General features: G+C 38.7%; 1 pseudogene; it reads right to left on the bottom strand.

Moving 5' to 3' along the window:
• Positions 1–781: 781 nt before the first annotated feature.
• On the bottom strand, positions 782–12,931 carry LOC129070973 (RNA-binding E3 ubiquitin-protein ligase MEX3C-like; annotated as a pseudogene).
• Between the last annotated feature and the right edge of the window lie 2,105 nt (positions 12,932–15,036).

Here is a 15,036-nt window from a genome sequence, read left to right as displayed (position 1 = left end):
GCATTACTATCCCTCTCTCCCTCCCCACCCCCAAATTACTAAAAACTAAAAATTATATTGTACAAGACAAATATGGATGAAACATAAAGTGTTTCACATTTTGATCTAGTCTAAAAATTAATCAATAGCTCAATCAGACAAATGAATAGAATACTCACATTCTCAATTATTAGCCAGTACAGGTGAATCCCAAAGCCCTTCCTGAAATAAGAAAACCCTGGTGACCATTTCCACATTCACCAAGGGAGACAATGGGTAAGAATTCACAATCAACACAATTTCATTACTGATCCACTGCTCATACCAGCTGGGTGAGATGAAGGTCAATGTAGCAGTTTTTTTGTCCCAAATTACAACCAGTGATTGAATAAACTGCCCTCAGCCCTATTATTACCAATAAGTAATTCACAATGCATTAAAAAGTGACTTGCAATCCTACAGAATTAGGTATAAGTCATTGTAAAATAAAAAACAAATCTGTTTCTTTAAAACTGGTAATGTAAAGATGGCAGCCCTGGAAGTGTCAAGTATCCACCATAAACTCTTAATATGGTTAGGCTTTGGGACCCATTGTTTTGAAATCTTAGACATATATATACACTCTTCTTATAGGCTCATACCCCTATTATTATCTTCACTCAACTGAGTGGAACTTCACTTTAGCAATTCTTATACAAGCTATGTCTCTGGGTCTACAGAACAACCTTAATAATTCAAACCAAAGTAATAGACAAGAAACCACTTAGGTTTAGTGCTACCATAGCAGCCTTTTATAAGTTTACTAACAACTATAACCTAATCCAAATAAAGCCTGATAATAGTCACAAGAAACCATCAGTAAGTTTACTGGGCGCACCATTATACCCATGCCTTTATGAGGCCATATAGAGATATAGAAAATTTGGATTGCCTGAGTAACAACTGTCTGGCAAACTGGAGATGATGGTATTCTCTTTTGATAGATCTTGTTGGCACATTCCATGCAGAAGAGATTGTGGCTACATGGAACCAGGGTAGCAATAATGTTATTCTCAAAGAAAATTAACACAGTCATGCTTTTGCCTTGATTCTGGAAGTGAGCTAGAGGTGGAAACTCCATTGGAAGAGGAGTAACCATTGGTACCATTAGAAAAAGCAGGGATGTAATTGGAAGGCCAACATGGTTACCTGTAGTAGACGGGTCGCTCCTAACCCTCCAAGCAAGTGGGTATTCAGTGCTCTCAGGAAATGTAGGAGACTTGGGGAGCAGATAGCTGATTTTCTTCCTCTACACTCAGTCTTCTTGTTACCAGAAGGATCATTCCCAAAACCAGAGAGAGGATTAACTGATTCAAATGGAATCCAGACAGTTTGCACAGATGTTGTTAAAGAGTCAAAGGTAGGAGAATCAACCACAAAATCTTCTGAGCCTACAGATGGTAGTATACCTCTAAACCTAAAGTTTCCTGTGCTAAACGAGCTTGTTGGACTGAAGCCAGCAGTCTATAGCTTTCAAAGTAGGAATCTGAGAACAACTACCCAGAGAACTGGAACTATCATTTTAATAATTGGATATCATTCTAGCATGTCTAGAAGGCACTAGATTAGAGGAGAACAATGCAGAGCTAAAAGTGCCACTTTCAAAGCTTACATAGGTACCCATTGTAATGGAAATCATTCTCTTCTTTAAGCTCAATGTAGTTTCCTATAAGTACGGCAATATGCATTTCTATTTCTTCTCAGGCTCCATCAACATTTTCAGACATCCTTTTTACTTCTAAGAAAGGCTCATCTCTGCTCAGAGTTACTATATGTGTGGGTCTGCTGCTGAATTATTTTAATAGTTGCACCTAGTCCAACTACTAATCCCACCATACCATGTGGGACCCTCGCTTGAACTGGGCAGATTAGGACTTAATAACCCTCCCAGGCAGGTCTGTTTTTGTTTAGAGATGCACAAATCAAGGAGAAGTAGTCTTCCACTAACAAGATTTCTCTTTTGGCCATGGTAACCTCTTCTTTCTGCTGAGTGAAAAAAAATGGGTTTTTCACTTCAAACAGGTGTCTTGGTATATGCGTTTGTACCTACTCTCAGTGTTTTAATTTTACAACCATGGTGACCGACAATCTCAGTGACACGCTCGGAGCTGGGCACAGGGACGCTCTTCCTCGGCAGCCAGGCAGCCTGCTCCAGGCTCAGGGGAGGAACAGCATTGCTGCCATCCTAACCTAGGCATCATCCCTGCCATAGAACATCTCTGACTTTCATATGAGTGCCTATCTAGGTGCTTCTCCATCTTTTGTCATGTGCACTTAAATATCTTGGAAATTTTACTAAAAAGCAAATCCTGTCCTGGCCAATTTGACTCGGTTGGAGTAACATCCTATAACCGAAATGTTGCAGTTGGATTCAGTATCAGGGCACATACCTAGGTTTCAAGTTCAATCCCTTGTCCTGGTGTGTGTGGTTAGAAATAAATTGATGCTTTTCTCTCAGCATGATGTTTCTCTCTCTCCCTTATTCTCTATCTTGCTCTCTCTCTGAAAAAGAAAAAAAAAGGAGTGAAAAAAATGCCCTCATATAATGATAAAACATATTTAAAAAAAGAAAGAAAAAAAAGAAAATCCTGACTCAACATCTCTGGTATAAAGCCTGAAATTCTGTAATTCTAACAAAGTCATTGCTGTTTCTGATGCTGCTGAAGTGGGCTCCACACTTTGAGAACCATTTGACCTGGCCCCTCAAAGAGTGGTCCAAAGACCAGCACCCTGGACATTGTCTGGGAGCTTGTTATAAATGCAGTCCTTTAGACCTCTGGAACGTGTGTAACATGTGTATGTATGTGTGTGTATGTAAATGTGTCTATATGTATATGTATATATACATATATACATATACATATAGACACATACATACACATGTTACACAAGTTTATACATAGTATGAAGTATGTATATACTACGTATATACATAGATTTCCCCCTGTCTGCCATGAAAAATTGAAGGAAGGGAGACATGTATGCAATAAATCATATTAGCATCAGCAAGCACCAAGAACAGGAACATTTAATGGACCCAGGTGATTCTTCGTGATCATATTGGATACGCAAGCTCATGCATGTCAATGGAAGGAAAGGAGGACAGGGACGAATGCTACAACCCTCCAAACCCTTGTAGCCTGCAGACTGCGCTGCTTGGTCCCTGAGGATGTGCAGGACCTGTAGGAAAGCTCCTCTCTTTTAATGACTTTTCCCTGATTGCAAAAGAAATACTTTAGATTCATAGAATATTTAGAGAATATGGAAAGACACAAAGAAAATAAAAATTGTCCACAATCCTACTGTCATAATATGATCAATTTACCCATTTGATATTTTGGAATATATTCTATATCCTATCTAGATACACACACATATACACTGCTATACAGATTAGAAATAATTTTGGAAATACAAATATACACATATATACATATTTATATATGCTACATATAAAAATGTAAATATGAATAAACACGATATGTGGTATACATGCATATACACAGACACTATATATGATACTCATATGTAATACATACATGTAAAATATTTTTTAAATGTAAGTATTCATATATGTATATAGTATATATAACATTTATATAAATATATGCACTTATATATAAATTATATATCTTACATAAAATGCATACATATATACACATATATCAATATAAACATATACTATAAATATAAATAAATTTTCTATAAATGTAAATAGACATGAACAACTTTGCAACCTACTTCTTTCACACTTAGCACTGTAATTGCACTTCACTAAATTAAATAAGACAGTGAAAAAGTGCAAATTTTATTTTATGTTTTTGTTCTCACCTGAGGACCTTTTTTTTATTCCTTTTTAACAGAGAAAGAGGGAGAGAGAGAGAAACATCAATGTGAAAGAGAAACATTGACTGGTTGCCTCCATACGGCCCTGAAAGGGGATCAAACCTGCAACCTAGGTATGTGCCCTGACCACAGATGAAACCCGAAATATTTTGGTTTATGGAACGACACTCCAACCAACTGAGCCACACCACACAGGGGAAAAAGTACAAATTTTAAATTCCCCAGGTCTCTCCCACTGACCACTCCCATCCCCCCAATCCCAGTTAGAGGTTTAAAGATCTGTAAATTACATGAGGACTCAGCAGAAAGTGAAGAGGTAAAATCAACCTTTCCTTCTCATTAGAACTAGTGAGCCAGGTAATTACATCGGGAGAACCAGCTCTGATCCCAGGGGCCAGGCCACCTCGTCACATTAATGTCCTTCACACCCAGCCAACGTGCTCAGAACCAAATCAGGAGACAGGGCCAAAACAGCTAGACTCCCTAGTGCTTTCCTGGATGTTTCAGTTCAGCCACCACAACTCTCCAGTGTTATTCTGAGCGTAAAAATTCAAAGTGAGCTGAAATTAATTGTTTTAAGCTAATGGGGGATCCACCGTGGCATCCTAAAAAGAGTTAGAAATCATGTAGGATTGTCCCAGATCTACTGCAAAACCTGAACTCCTCTTCTTTCCTTTATTTTTATTAAGAAGTCTATCCAGGAAGAGCCTAAAAAATTTTAAACAGAATGATCCAGGACTTCATTAAGATCCTTTAAAAATAATTGATTTCACAAAGCTCATTTCCATGTTTATTCTATTGATTCAATTTAAAACAAATTGTAATACAGAGCTCATAATAAGCCCAAACAGTCCAGAGATCATTTTCATTTTTGAAATAATAAGTCTTACTTCACCCACTCTCTACTGTTGCAATTATGGTAGAATAGAAAATTAGATTTTAATTAATCAGCAAGTGCTCCTCTCCTCCAATCACTGGGAATTTTGAGGCTATAAAACTTCAATGTAGAGAAGTCACACAGCTCCAGAAATGGCTGGGGGAAAGAAAAGAAAAAAGAAAAACACAATTCCTTCACCTGGTGCCTTTTTTCAGAACTTAAAGGCAATTCAAAGCACGTTTTTCAAGCCAGGGTGAAGACTTCATGCAGGGGCCAAGCAGGAATGCTTTTGCGAGTGCACATACTGGGTGCAGCACTTAAGTCCCACCTAAGCCCTCAGAGGGGCAGTTTAGCTGCTTTCCTTGTTAGAGGAGCTTGAGCCAGCAGACTTGCTACCCTGAGACACCTGCTTCTGTCTCCAGGCGCCAACTTAATATGTAGTAAGAATACAATTGTAAATGCCCTTTCTACACTTCTCAGTTTTCTCTCCCAGCTGCCCAATGATCTCTTTTGTCTCAGGTACTGCCACTATAAGCCTTATTAATTATAGATCAACCTGCAATTTGAAGGTATGAGCCAAAACTGTAGGGGGTCTCATTAACATAAGATTAAAAGCTGACTCAGAGATTAATTATTTTGTAACAAAAAAAACAGTCAGGCTGGGTTTAGGTTTGAGCAAAGCAGTTTCTCAGCAATGATCACATCTCTAAAGGATATTTTAAGAAACACATGCCATTTTTTTAGTTTTTCTGTGATGCTGCCATTGTTTAACTTTTTCATTGCTGATGGTTGAATGCTCATGTGTGTGATTATAAAGATCCATGTATCAAAACACAGCAAGTGAGAGCAATTTATGAATTGATCAAAGGAACTTTGATGAGAAAATGTTGACTAAATTTAGAAGCCTAGTGTGAGCCAGGAAGATATAGTCAAGTTCAAACATCTGTATGATGTGTTAAATGAGTGTATCTATTAATGCTTAGTGATATAAACTAAATAGAGACTATTCAAGAAGTAAATATTTTTGTCTCAACTATATCTCATTAAGAAATAATATAGGGTATTCAGTCTCTAGTAGCAGCTACCAAATGTTGGTCTGAAGATATCCTGAGATCTCTTTACAGTTGTTTATATGAAGACAATGAAGTAAATAAGAAATAATAATACAGGAAAGAATAAACTCTGTGTTTCTTGCACTCAAAACTGTAAACCTCCTTTTGTCCATTCCTGTATGCATGTTTATATTTATCTTAAGTCAGCCCTCCACATTCCCAGATTCCCTACCACAGAGAGAAAATATGTACTCATGGTCCCTTTGCATAGCTTTTTTTTTACCACTAGTTTTCAAACTTAAGCTTTGGAATTATCTTACTGGGCCCAGCCCCCCGATTCTCTACAGGGTTAGAAAACATGGTCATATAGTAAGTCTAGGTTAGGGACTCTAAATTTGCTTTTCTAATAATTTTCAGTTAAGGTTCATGCTGCTGGTTCCAAACACTCAAGTGTGGTTCACATACCAAGGACAATGGAACCTCCTGGGAACTTGTTAGAAGTGCAGAGTTTTCTGGCCCCTCTCCAGGTCTACTGAATCTTTGGGGTGGGGCCAGAAATCTATTTTAACAAGCTCTCAAGTTAACTCTGGGGCACTGTAAATGTTGAGAACCACTGTCCTAGACTAGTGCTTCTCAAACTTTCTTATACAGATGAAAAACTTATGGATTTTGTTAAAAATGCAAATTCTACTTTAGTAGGCATATTAGTCTGCTAGGGTGTTCCCATAACAAAGTGCCGCAGACTAGGTGGCTTAGCCAACAAAAAAATTTTTTTCTCACAATTCTAGAGGCTCAAAGTCCAAAATCAAGGTGTCAGCAGGCTTGGTGTCTTCTCGGGTCTCTCTGGTCGGCTGATAGACAGCCACCTTCTCCTGTCTTTACTCTGTGTATGCACATGTCATGTCTGATTTCCTCTTCCTATAAGAACACCAGTCATATTGGATTAGGACCCACCCTAAAGATCTCATTTTAACTTAATAACTTTATAAAGTCCCTTGTTTTAAATATGTTTACCTTCTGAGGTGCTGGAGATTAAACTTCAACATACAAATTGGAGTGACACAGTTCAGCCCCTAATAGTAGATACAAGGTAAAGTCTTAAATTCTACAGTCCTACCAAGGTCCCATGGGATATCCATACTATTGATCTGTGGACTATCCTTTCAATGACACAAGTCTGGGATAGCACAGTTGCCAAAGTCAGAACACTGTCAGGATGAACTGCTGTTACTAATGGGATGGTGGCAATATTCACAGGTGTGCTGAAGTAAAATAAATTTCCATTGTTCTGGAGCAACTACTCCCCAACTTTAACATGCCTCAAATTTACCTGGGGAACTTGTCCAAAATGTAAATTTCTGAGTCCTACTCCCAAAGATTCAAATTAAGTGGGCTGTGATGTGGCCAAATACAGTGTCTGGCACAAATAATACACATTTTTTTATTACACAATCTTTTATTACAAAATCATAGGCATGTAATTCTGTAACATAATGATATCACACTCAAGCACACCATATGACATTTTAGGTAAATGTTCAAATTAAAACTATGAATTATTACACCCATATTATTACACCTACCAACCACACTTAAACAGGCCATATTTCTGTCAGATCCTTCCTTTTACCAAGCACTGAAAGTCACGCAAGTACACATTGTCCTCCAGACTACACTTTCAGAAGCACTGATCTACCAAGTGTATATCTTGCCTCCTCAAGCATCCTGTTTGTTGAGTTCTTCAAGGCTTAAACCACTTCTACATCATTGTGTCTCAAAGTTTAATATGCATGTACTTCCCTAGAAATGCTGTAAAAATGCAGATTCAGATTCAGTAGATCTGAGATGGAATCTGATGTGCTGCAGTTCTAACGAACTCCCAGGTGTTGTCAATGCTTTGGACCACACTTTGAGTGACAGTGATAAGATTTTACATCTCACACGATGCCTGGGCAAGGACTGATCTCACAGTCTCATTTAAGGAACTCTTTGTATAATTCATGCATTGGCCATTTATCTTTCATACATCTTTACACTTTAATGCAGTACATAATATAATAAACCTTCCATTATCTGATCTTCTCCAAATTGATTCCTCCTGGAGTTCATATAATTCTTAATTCAATTGTCCTAGGGACTCTCCTTCAGTAACGGGAATTAGAATTTTGGACTGCTGGATCAGAATTCTAAGTAACTTTGACAAATTGGAGAAATGTTACATTATAAATGAACAGGATAAAGTCCAAGAGGGATAGGTGCAAGACAGTATCCTCAGGCATAAAAAAGAAAGGATACACCATGAAGAAACCTGTAAAGCACACACAAAGTGGAAATCCAGGAACTCATCACTCAAGGTGAAAAATTATACTAAAAATGAACATCCAGGCAAGAAACTGCAGAGGAGTAGGATAGCAAGTGCTTCTTCTATAATGTGAAGCCCAAGTGAAGAAGAAATATATAACTAGATATTAAATTACTCAGCATGTTACTAATTTTTAAATATTATACTTGTGATAATTATGTTTGCATGGCCTCTAAACTGATTAAACTGATTTTGACATTATTTCCTATTCAGGTTATGTCTGCTATACACTTCTTTCCCTTGAAAGTTATGAAAATCAATCCTGGCGCATTAGAATCACCTGTGCCACTTTAAAAACTTCTGTTATCTATATCCATTTGTATTAATTTCCTAGGGATGCTGTAGCAAAATACTACAAATTGGGTGACTTAGAACAACAAAAATGTATTATCTCAGAGTTTCAGAGACTAGAATTTCAAAAGCTAAGTGTCAGTCATGCTCCCCATCTGAGACCGGTGTGGGAAGGATCCCTTCTTACCTCTCCCAGCTTCTGATAGACCCAGACATTCTTTGTGGCAGTATAACTCCAATCTAACTTTAACATGGCTGTCTCTTTCTGTCTCTTCCCATAACTTTCCTTTGTACCTGTCCTGAATGTATTCAAATTGCTCCTTTTTATAAAGACAGTAGTTATGTTAGGTTAGAGTCCACACTAAAAACTTTAGTTTAACTTGATTACCTCTTTAAGGACACTATTTCAAAATACAGCCATATTCTGAAGTACTTTGGGTTAGGACTTCAACATCATTTTTTGGGGAAACACAATTCAACCCATAACACCATCTCAGACCAATTACATCAAAGTCTCTAGGGTGCAGCCAAGACATCAGTATATTGTAAATGCCCAGAAGATTCTAATACACAGCTAGGGTTCAGAGTCACTGCCCTGAAAGGAGATCTCCAACAGCCACCACTGTTATGGGGAGTGGCCTATACTGATAGTGATGACTGTTCGGTGGAACTTTATCTGTCTTCTCAGTATTTTGGCTAAAGCACCAAACCTGAGGCAATGAAAAACAAACAACTGTCATTCTAAAGCAGTGGTTCACAATCTTGAACACACCTGGAATAATCCAGGTGCTTTAAAAGAATCCCGAAGCTTGGGTGCATCCCAGAGATCCTGATATAATCAGTCTTGGGTGAGACTTGAGCAGGGAGAATTTTCAAAGCTCCCGCAGACCACCCTACTGTGCAGTCAAGATGAGAACTGCTTTTTACAAAAAAAGATGTGCTATGAAGTGGCCAAAGTGGCCCTCAAGAGTGGAAGCGCTGGAACCAGGACTCTAGGCTCTGGACCCCAGAGCTTTGTTCTTTCCAATCTTACCTTTGTAACCAATTATCTTACAACAATAAGCTGAAAGATCTTCAAGTATTATCTTTTCATTTCTCATGTAATTGCGGGCTAATATTTTTCATCTAAAAAATATAATTTCTCATAACTACCTTCCAATCAGTTACCCTTCCTCCCCTCACCATCAACAAAGCTTTTGGAAATATTATTCTAAACTCATCTTTGTCAAGTTCTCACTTCCCAGGTGGTTCATAAGCCTCCATAACATGATTTTTGACCTGACCATTTTTTTGAAACTGAACTAAACAAAGCCTTCTAGTTGTCAAATACAAGATGTTTGGTCCTCATAGTATCTGAACACCACTGCATGGCATTCAAGACCTCTTCCCTTTCCCTCTCTCTCTTGTGTGCTTCCCTTTTGCCTTCCATGCAGTCATTCATTTCTATTTCCTTTGGGGACTCTTCCTGTTCACCTGCTTGGTAAGTAAATGTGGTATCCATTTTAGACCTATTTTTGTCTCATTGTTGATTAAGTTGAAGTATACAAAATTAAGCTTTTTGTAGGCTAAAACTGGTTGAATATTGGCCATGTCATACACTTTAACCTAATGCCCTATCCCAGTACAATGTTAACCAAACTGCCCATGGCTTCAGCTGTTATCTGTATACAGAGCTAATACTCAGGCTAGTTGCAAAAGTATTGCAATATTTCCTATCAGTTGGTAAATAGTTGGTGCCTTTTGCCCTCCCCCGACCAGTGCCCTCTTATTATCCTGACTGTCCTGCCTTCTTTCCTAGGACTCCTGACATCTCCTTATAATCCAATAACAAAAGGGAACAGGCCACATAACAAGGGACCACTGAGACCCTGTTTTGAGGCTGTAAGCAGTATCTGTTCTAATTAGTTGTTGTCCATGCTGTACTGCTTATGAAATATCATATTATCCCTATGTATTCATGATTTCCAAATGTATCTACCCAGTTAAATCACTTGTACTTAGCCTCAGACCCATATTGTCACTTGACTCTTCCTACTTTGATATCACATAGATACATCAGAGTCAATATGCCCAAAATAGAACACCAACTCTCCCCCAACAATGTGACAAACTTTAACTTTGATTGCATCAATGAACTACTCTCTAATCATCCATGTCCTTGTGTAGTCCCCTCACACACTCACTCTGGGCTTGCCTATTAGACTTGCTTTGGCCAGACATTATCAACACAATGGAAACAGAGCTTAAGAAGTGTTTATCCTCTGGGGAAGCTCACTCCTGGGGTCACCTGCAAAACTCTTAAGAAGCTCAGACTAAACCTCTGTGTGATGAGAACACATTGAAAGGGAGAGGCCAGGGAGAGGAGCATTGAGGCCCCAAGATGTCACAGAGCATCCCCATTCCATCCTGTCCAAATGTCTAAAGTGCAAAATTCTGAGAAGTAAAATGGTTGTTGTTTTAAGTTTCTTTACTAGCTAGGGTTCTCCAGAGAAACAGAACCACTAACAGAAGGTATGTGTGTCTGTAGACACATTTAGAACAATTTATTTATTTATTTATTTATTTATTTATTTATTTATTTATTTTTATTTATTTTAAGAAATTGGCAAACACAATTATGGAGGCAGTAAACTAGAAACCCAGTAGAGCCAATGGTGAATGGATGGTGTGTTTCCAGTCCAAAATCCAGGAAGCTTATGACCCACAAAGAGCCAATGTTTCCATTGGAGTCTAAAAGCAAGAAAAAGTCACTGTCCTGGTTCGAAGGTGGTCAGGAAGAAGGAATTCTCTCTGACTCTGGGGGAGGGTCAACCTTTTTGTTTTATTCAGGCTTTCAGTTGATTGGATGAGACCCACCCACATGGGGGGAGGTAGTTTACATTACTCATTCTACCAATAAAGATGTTAATCTCATTCAAAAACAGCCTCATCAAAATACCAGAATAATGTTTTGCCAAATATCTGAGCAACACATGGCCCAGTTAAGTTGACACATAAAATTAACCATCACGGCTTCTAAGCCTTTGGATGGTTGGAAATGCACCAACAGAAAACAGAAAAAAGAAAATGGTCTTTCTACAATATGAAACAAGACTGGCCTATATAATACAGAGTTAAATCTACTCTTTATATAATAGGAGTAGTATTATCAGAAAATGATATCATCCATCTGTTACCTGAATCCAAATTCTAGGATTATTCTAGAAAAATAGTTATCCTTTATTTTCATTTGATCACCAATACTTTTTAAATTCTTCCTCCTAATTAATTTCAAAAATTCTTTAACCTCACTGCTAGTGCCCTTGATAGGACACAGATGATGAAATCTGGCACTGTGCTGTCACTCCTCCCTTCAATGACCATGGTGAACATGGCCAACCTATCAAGGCTCTGTGTTTACCTCAGCCAGGAAAGTGGTCACATTATTAGCCTTAACACTCCACTCCAGGCATTTACTACAAATCAATCACACCTGTTCTAGAACTTTCTGATATTTCACTTGTTAAGGCAAAAACTATCTTGCTGGTTACACCAAGACTATTACCTAAGACTATTACCTAAGTCAATTTATATTCCACAGTTTTAGAATGATTGCCAAACTAATCTTTCTAAAATTTGTTTAACCTTGTCTGGGTTGCCATCTGGTGTTCACCTCGGGACTCAGAGGTGTTTGGGTGTGTGGTAGTTAGATTGACTACAAAGATGGCTCCAATACTTTGCCCTTCCCATATCCATGTCCCTTGTGGTGTGATTTTGCAGGTCTTCCCAGTAAGAGAAAAAGTCTATTTCTACACCCCTTGAATCTGGCTGGCCTTCTGGCTTACTTTGAACAGTAGAAGTGATATTGTAGAGGTTCTGAGCCTAGGCCTCACAAGGCTATGAGCACTTGCTCTCTCTCTCAGAACCCTGCCACTGTCATAGGAACAAATCTGGACCAGCCTGCTGGAAGATGAGAACTGACAGGGAGTGGAGCCACATGTCTCCCCCTAAGCCCATCAGACTTGTCAGATAGCATAGCCAAGATCAACAAAGCCACCCAACTTCCCACAACTAACTACAGAGAGATTCACAAACTATAACCATTCAGGTGACCCTCAGGTGAGTAGTTGTTTGTTACACAGCATTTTATGGCTATAGGAGTTGACACAAGGTTTATATGAAGAACTGGGAAGCAGGTCTATTTGCATGATAAACCAAAAAACTACTGCAGGAGAACTTACCCAATTGAGCCAAGGAATCAGATATAGAAGCCAGCAAAATCTATAGGTGGCTATTGTTGGAAAAACTTTGCAAGGCTATAGGAACACAAAGTGGCACCTGCAGACCCAACAATGCTGGTGCTAGCACTTTCATCACTGGTGGAGACAAAGTCTGCATCAGCACCTGAGTACCCCCAGAATCTTCAAAGGCATTTGCCAGCACAGCAGCCTTGGCAGCTGACATCCCTGCAGGGAACTGAAGCAAGGATAATGGTAGACACCGCATGGTAGCTAAAAAGACTGTATTGTAAGAATGTTTGAGGTACCTCCGGGGGACTGCCAGAAATAAAAGAAGGCACCTTGAAAGGTCCTGACAGAGAAAGAATGCTTTATGATAATGTTTTTGACTCTGTCTTATCCTACAACAAGTCCTGCTGTGGACTTGGAATACAGGATTTATAAATGTCTAAAATTGTTCCATAATTCACCTTTTCCCTAAAAAAATAAATCTGGTTAACACTGAAATACAAGTTTATTCATCTCTCATCTTACATGTATGCATGCCCATGCATTCACACACAATTTCCACCTGCATCATTTCTACACATTTCTACATACTCTCCCCACACCTCTTAGATAATAAGGTTTCTCATTTCCTGCCACATCGATTGGAAGGGCGTATCTTCTCTTTCAGAAAGAGCATTTCATAGGACCACCGTTGACTCACTGTAAGACAGAAGATTTTATGCAAGGAATTGAAGCTCTGGTTCTTTTCTTCAAGCTGCAGTATAAACAAGGGGAAAGTGCTCTTTTCCTCTAGCAGCAGTAGTGATATTGAACTGGCAGTAGAATGCAAAAAAGAATTTAAAAAGGCCACAAATTCATTGGAGTTCTTGCCTTCCATAGTAAAGTCTAATTCTCCACCCTTTGAATCTGGCTGTATGACTTGCTTCGGCCAATAGGACATAAGCAAATGTAATGTAAAAAGAGGCTTGCACATTGAAACTTGCTCTTTTTCTGCTGTATTTGGAGCTATGAGATAGCAGTTTGAGGGAGCTCAAGCTAACCTGCTGGAGAGGCCAATTAGAGGAAAAACGAAGCACCCCAGCCTTCAGCCCACCAACCACCAGACAAGTGAGTGAGGTCATTCTCGCTCATCCAGTTCCAGCTGAGCTGCCAGGTGCAGCTGCTATAAAAGCGGGCTTAGGAAAGGCAAGCTGAAGAATAGCCCAGTCCAGTCCTGTCCAAATTACCAATTCTGATTCATTAAACGATCATTTGTGTACCCCACAATGTTTTGGGATAGCTTGTGTATGCAGCAAAGGCTAGTGGGTGCATCACTAAAAATAAGGTGTACAACATCAGGGGTGAATGGTGCAGTGGAGACTCATAACATCTTGTATAAAATGGGCTTTCCAAACCACAGCAATTTGCAAAGGGAATAGGCTGGGAGAATTTATTTCTGTCTCTATCATCAGAATCTTATTTTAAAGCCCACAGGGGAAGAAAGAAAAAACAAACAATAAAAATGCAAAATAAAAACAAAACCTTCTCTCAAATCTTAGAAACTGAAACAAGTGTTTTTTTCCTGAGAAAAGTAGTTATGCTTATGTAAACTGTGTAGCTATTTGTGTATCTTCTTCTTTGATTTAAAAAAAAAATCATATCCACTTTAAGTCTCACTCTAACAAGTGACTAGGACTTTGCAGAATTCGATGTACTGGTCATTTATTTATTTTGGGAATTCCAATTTCCACATATTATACAAATTTTTACTTTTATTCCACTGCCTTCTCACTTTTCCTCTATTATAAGGGGGACCCCCAAGAAACACAAAATTATCATCTGGAGGGTGGGCCCCTTGTAGTACAGGCTTCCCCCGGTAGGTGAGTGTTCGAAGAACCCATCTGTATCAGTGTACCAGCTGGTGTTGTTATGAGAGGCTGCAATTAGCTTCAGTGAATTTTTTTTAAAGACTCTTTCATTGTGTTTGCCCATTTCCTGATGGGTAATTTGTGAGTGCACCTGCTTACAGTGCGGTGAGTGTTCAGTAGTTTTTGACCAAAAATGACATGACCATAGTTCCCCACCCTCCCTATTCACTTGATTGTGCCCCAAGTGACTTTTTTGTTTGTTTCCACAGATTAAAAAAGTCCTCAAAGGAAAATGTTTTTGCTAGTATGGAAGAAGTGAAACAAAAACAGCAGGAGCAAAATTTTGGCTTTCAAACCTGAGGTGAAGTGTTTTACAGGAGGAAGGATGAGCAACTAGGTGGACATGAAGTGAAACACGGCCAGGAACTGAACATAAGGCTTTTCTGTCACAAGAACTTCATAAGAATTAAGTTTTTCTAAATAAATACTTAGATACTCGAGATCCAAGATGGCAGAG

The sequence above is a fragment of the Pteronotus mesoamericanus genome, unplaced genomic scaffold (genome assembly GCF_021234165.1).
Source record: "Pteronotus mesoamericanus isolate MK-2021 breed Mesoamerican mustached bat unplaced genomic scaffold, CSHL_Meso_final contig_25, whole genome shotgun sequence".
NCBI classification, from domain to species: Eukaryota; Metazoa; Chordata; class Mammalia; order Chiroptera; family Mormoopidae; genus Pteronotus; species Pteronotus mesoamericanus.
This window is presented reverse-complemented; position numbering and strand designations above follow the sequence as displayed.